We start from the raw sequence: 6,126 nt of genomic DNA on the forward strand, positions 1-6,126 counted from the left end.
TCACAAAAAAAACTCATTTCGGGCACTCGAAAAATGGAAAATGAATTTTTCGTACAAAGAAGATGAAAAGTTCCTTAGGCAACATTGCTTGTCATTCCAAGATACACCGTTGTGCACGATATGAGGTCAATTGAACAAACTATGCCATGAATGTGGCCATAAGATTGATCATTTGGCTTGAAAGCCATGAATCTTCACACATGATAGCTCATTTCTGAGAACACTTTTTAAAAATAATTGCCGTATTACAAGTTTATTATTTTTCCTGGAAACTTGGCCACATATAATGACACAATGCGAAGGTTTTCCAATTTTTTTGATTTTTTTTAAATTTTTTATGCCCGTTTCAAAACGCGGTCTAAACGGCGGGCTTGACCGTTCCTAGCTAGTGGTTGAATCTTGGAAATTTTTTGATGTTTCTCTGATTTAATAGATACTTATGTACCTAGAAATGATTTTTGGAAAAAATAAAGAGATAACTACGAGGCAGCTATAGTTCAAATTTGACCCGCTTCCAACTGAATCGGCGGGAATTTGTCTTTTTCATGAGAGGTGGATCAAAACTTTTTACACCCAACCATTTGGTAAATTGTGGTTTAAATATGTCCTAGTATTTTAGAAAATTGATTTGGTACAATTTTACAACAAATATGTGGTAGGTCCTTCACAAAAAAAACTCATTTCGGGCACTCGAAAAATGGAAAATGATTTTTTCGTACAAAGAAGATGAAAAGTTCCTTAGGAAACATTGTTTGTCATTCCAAGATGCACCGTTGTGCATGATATGAGGTCATTTGAACAAACTATGCCATGAATGTGGCCATAAGATTGATCATTTGACTTGAAAGCCATGAATCTTCACACATGGTAGCTTATTTCTGAGAACACTTTTTTAAAATAATTGCCGTATTACAAGTTTATAATTTTTCCTAGAAACTTGGCCACATATAATGACAGAATGCGAAGGTTTTCTAATTTTTTGATTTTTTTTGAATTTTTTATGCCCGTTTCAAAACGCGGTCTAAACGGAGGGCTTGACCGTTCCTAGCTAGTGGTTGAATCTTGGAAATTTTTTGTTGTTTCTCTGATTAAATAGATACTTATGTACCTAGAAATGATTTTTGGAAAAAAATAAAGAGATAACTACGAGGCAGCTATAGTTCAAATTTGACCCGCTTCCAGCTGAATCGACGGGAATTTGTCTTTTTCATGAGAGGTGGATCAAAACTTTTTACACCCAACCATTTGATCAATTGTGGTTTAAATATGTCCTGGTATTTTAGAAAATTGATTTGGTACAATTTTGCAACAATTTTTTGGTAGGCCCTTCACAAAAAAACTCATTTTGGGCACTCGAATAATGATTAAAAATAGCTACAAAGATAAAAAATTGCATGCAAACTGGCTATCATCCATAAAATATGGTCTAAATTGATAGAAAATTTTAGTTGTGCCATTTTGCAAAATACTTTTGATAGCTACTTCACAAAACCCTCCTAGTTTTAGTACTTAGAAACTATTCTAAATCATAGTTTTTCTGAACCAATCAGAGCTCTTCACACGGATCACCCCCCTTAGCCGATCTCCATATCCGACGGATCCAACGTCTCTCATGTCCCCTCTCAACCCAACCCAACCCAAACCCTAGCAGCCCCCTTCTCCCACATCGTCGCCGCCACCCACCCCGATCCCATCCCTCCCCTCGTCTCCCTCCCAAGCCCAACCCACTTCCTCTGCCCTCTTCCTCGATCTCGTGGCCGCCGCCGCCGCCCCTCATCTCCACCGGCGCTGGGCTTCCCCGCCGGCGACCTCGCTGCCCTTCTCCCGCACCGTTGCCGCCCCCACCCTCGCGCGCCAACGAACGGACCAATCCCAAATCCTCGAACCCTACCCGCCGCCCCGTCCCTCTGACCCGGATCCCCCTCCATGCGGCCGGACGACGGCGCCGGCGCCGGCGATCGCGACGAGCGCCTCTTCGCGGGCGTGCGCTTCGCGCTCGTCGGCTTCGACCCCGCCTCCGAGTCCCAGGTGCGCCCGCCCGCCTGCCTCGACGCGGTTCCCGCTGCCATGCCCCCTTTTCATTTTGGATTTTGTCGCGCAGCGCCTCATCTCACCGGCCTGGCGACCATAGGCAGTCCACGGCCAGGATGGCGGCGTGCCCCGCCGCGACCACGTATGCGCATGGCACTCGTCGCTGTCGACGTCCCCGGAGTTGGCGCAGGAGGGGCTGGCCGGCGTCCCACGTCGACGTCCTCCTCCCTCTTCTCTTGTGTGACTTGGAGGAGACCAGGGCGCCGCCCATCGCGGTCGTCGTCATTCACCTCTGCTCCAGCATCGAGGCCATCAACCTCGGGAACCCGCTCCTCGACCGCACCGTCGACGGCTTCCTCAAGATCGGCGCCGTACGTGCCCCTTCCTCCCTCCTCTTCCATCCAATGTCTGTATGTTGAAATGTGTCTGACTCTGATCCAATGTACGTGTGCAGGTCGGCGCCTGCAGGGTGGTCACCGAGGACGCCTTCGACTGCATCCACTGGGGTAAAAATCACGCGCATCCCGTCTCTCCTACTCTATCTAGTATACAAACGGTGTTGTTAGCCACAAGATCTGGATTTATTTCTGCGGATGTTGGTTAAGTTTGCTTCAGGCTATTCTACTAGTTCCACTAGTAATGCACTGATAGGCAGATGATATATTCTAACCTGGAACTGACTAAATGTTCAGTACTTCAGGCTATTTCAATAGCATTGCCTAGTTTCGAGCAAACTCTCGTAGAATAACTGTAGATAAGCAGTTGGGAAGTGGGTTTATTATCAAAATGTTGATTTAGATATGATTAGTAGATACCCATGTTCCAGGAAATTGTTTTGTTCAGTTTCATGTCCCAGCAAATTAAACCATGCATCAGATTTGGGAATGAAAACAGATAGTGGCCTGCAGGCTGTAATAACAAGATATTTGTTCACTACATAATCTAGGAGCATTGCTCGAAATAATTCAGGCTCCTTGTTTGTACTGCAGCACTACTGGACTATTAAATTTATGTAAGCCACTATGTGACCAGTATGTGATCAAATTCTAGCGCTCTGCTTACTGTATATAAGCCGACTCTCTTTACTAGTTATTCTAATGAGGCCTATGAAGTTACTGTATATGACTCAGATCTGACGCTTTTGTTGTGTGTCTGGTTTTTCAGGATGTGGGTGGTGCAGTGGCCGCAAGAACACGCTCGGCAGCGTCTAGGCCGGGTCAGGGCGGCTGACAGTGGTGGCTACTTCCTTACAAGGACTACAAGCTCGCCCATGACTACACGACCCTCCAGGTCCCGTCTGCATGCCCGCTCCCTCCTCCCTGCCTCCTGCAGGTACCTGTTTAGGCCGCAAGCGGACCTGACATGCTTATGAGTTCAGCATATGCGCTGTGTTATGTTCAGCTTCTTATGTGTCATGGAAATGTCCTTGTGTTGCATAGTAGGCCCTGAATTATTCATGTTGCTGGCGATGAGATGACATGCTTATGAATTATTCATGTTGCTTCCTATGTAAGCTTGCTAATGAATATGATTGACTTAATGAAACTGATGTCAATGCACTTGCGCACGGTTTTGCACCTGATGCTGGTTTTGCACCGATGCTGGTTTTGCCTGGATGTGCAGCAGTCGTCTTGTTTGATTGTTAATTGCTGGGTGCTGGCTGGCGTACAATTTAATTTTTCTGCATGGTTGCTTAGTGCAGCAGCACTTGGAAATGTGTAGCAGTGAGTGCACTTGCTAGTTAGCCCACTTAGCATTAGTATGATATTGAAAGACTATTGTGCCTCCTGATTTTATGCCTGTTCAATCAAACGCTCAATTTACTTGCTTTGACGTAATTCCTGGATTCCTGACTAGGGTTATCCTAGCCTATTTATTTATTGTGAGCGAGTTACTTTTTTGTACCCTTTTTGGATCATCCATTCCCTGTATCTGAGGCCTGAGCCAGTGTGTGTTCAGGTTCATTCTTTTTGTGTCCCTTTCAAAGTGTTCATATGGTGGTGTGTCATCGAGTACCAGTGTGCTGCTGTTAGCCGTTGATATGCATGGTGGTGCCTGCTTATGTCTGTTCATATGTAGAATCTCTGGCTGATGTTTGTTTTGATTGATGTGCGTTCATTACCAATTCCTGAGGATGATTTGTGTTCCTCATGGCGATTAGTCTCGGACGCTACAAGCTATTCTCTGTTGTGTGGTATATCCTGATTGGTGGCATTCTATGTGCCAACTTATCCTGGAAACGACACATACATTCATATGCAGTCCTCTGTAATTTTTCTTTTCTCTGTGTTAAATGATCTAAATGTGCGGACCAAATGATCTCATAGTTTGAATGCACCATAGTTTTGCATAACCTTGGTACATTTACATGCACACGCATACACATTTGACTGCTGAGTGTTTGAATTATTGGAATGTGGGGGTTGGTCTGTTTATTCCCATGTTCTTAAGTTTTGTGTATTTAGACTGTAACTCTTAAGATATCATTGTAGCTATAAGTAGACAACAAGTTACCAGCAGAATGTAATGGCTGTCTAATTATCACTTTAATTTTCTCCCAAATGACTGTAAGTGGACTGTACGTTGTGACACCACTGATGCCAGACCTTCAAACAGTAGTTTGATGGATCTGTAGGTTTTTTTGGGGCTGTGGTATTACAATAGTTGTAGCTCACATGTTTGAAACCAGGTCCAGTTCCAACCCGATTAGGATTGGCCTTTTAGCAGCATGGATTTACCAAGTTGGGATGTTGGGATAGTTGGATTCCTGTTGTCTCTTGTAGCACCAAATGCTAGTATGTGTTTTACTAAAGTCATCAGATAGTTAACTCATTGTGAGATGTCCACACTTGTTTTGTTAACAAACATGAACTGTTAAGTCATCTATTCCTGGCTGTTTCTTTTGTTTAGTATATACGTGTGCTTTCTGTTCTTTTGTTCTATTCACTGTGTGAGTATAGTTTCTTGTTGGCACCAAGGTGTTTGAGATGGTCTTCCTGTTGGTGCATGAGGAAGAGGAAGTGAAGTCATTGATTTGTCCACCGAGGAAGAGGAAGCGTGAAGTCTTTGATTTGTCCAGAGGGTAAGTCCTCGGTCTGTCCCACTCTTCCTTTGCTATGTGATTGTGACCCCCATGTGTTATCTACTTATCTAGACACTTTGGTTCATATACTATTCTTGTGATTTTCCAATGCTCTGCCAAAAAATGAATCTGTAACCTTTAATGAATTCAATGTATGATCGTGATGAGAATGAATGAATGAATGATATCATACCAACTTGTTTTTGCCCTTGATCAGTATCATTTGTGGTAGCTCCTAAGCAACATGATCTTTTTCTTGCTCCGAGATCCCAAGTGTGGTGTTGTACTTTTGTTGTGCTTGGTTGATGTCCTGCTAGCTGCTACTGTTAATTGTTACTACCATGATGTTAACACTGCTTAGAATATGTTCTGCGCCTTAATTCTACTAGTATTTGTTGTCAAAAGCATGATTGTATTGTGAGCCATCAATTTCTTGGAGTCTTCTTAGAGCTTGCTGGCATTAGGATCGACCCCTAGCTGCTTGTGTATTTGTTTATTATTTTGTTCAATATTCTTTTCCTAGTTGTTGTATGTTTGAGGATATTTCTTTCATTCTGAATTCACAGCCATGATAATGATCGTTTCCTGTCTTTTACAGGAGCTCCATGCTCAAGAAGTTGGAAAAGGGAACGCTTCATCTTTGTAGCTAATTATATGTTCCTGGATGATGTGAATGGCTGTTATAGTATTTCATAGCAGCACTTTTGTAGTTGTTATAAATTCCTGGATGATGTGAACTATGGCATGATTGTAATATATATAATATACTCATTTTGGTCGCCATTTATGAAAATTTGTGTGATTGGGGCTCTCTGGACCAAAATACTGGTTACTTTATTGTTGATACTTTATTGTTGATATGTCGGAAATGAAACATATACTATTTGGGCCCTAAAAAGGCCACAAATCAAACAATTCAGGAAAAATGAACAAAATTACTAAAAGAATCAATTGTGAAAAGGCGATGGCCAAGTAAATAAAAAGGCTTAGGCCCAAAAATGAAATAGATCACA

The 6,126-nt window shown here is 42.8% G+C and overlaps 1 non-coding gene across 1 annotated transcript; it reads left to right on the plus strand.

Moving 5' to 3' along the window:
• Positions 1-4,151: 4,151 nt before the first annotated feature.
• LOC125526189 lies at positions 4,152-4,285 on the plus strand. Its single transcript, XR_007291604.1, has one exon. It is a non-coding gene; the product is annotated as a small nucleolar RNA snoR80 (small nucleolar RNA).
• Positions 4,286-6,126: the final 1,841 nt, after the last annotated feature.

This window comes from Triticum urartu, chromosome 7, assembly GCF_003073215.2.
Source record: "Triticum urartu cultivar G1812 chromosome 7, Tu2.1, whole genome shotgun sequence".
NCBI classification, from domain to species: Eukaryota; Viridiplantae; Streptophyta; class Magnoliopsida; order Poales; family Poaceae; genus Triticum; species Triticum urartu.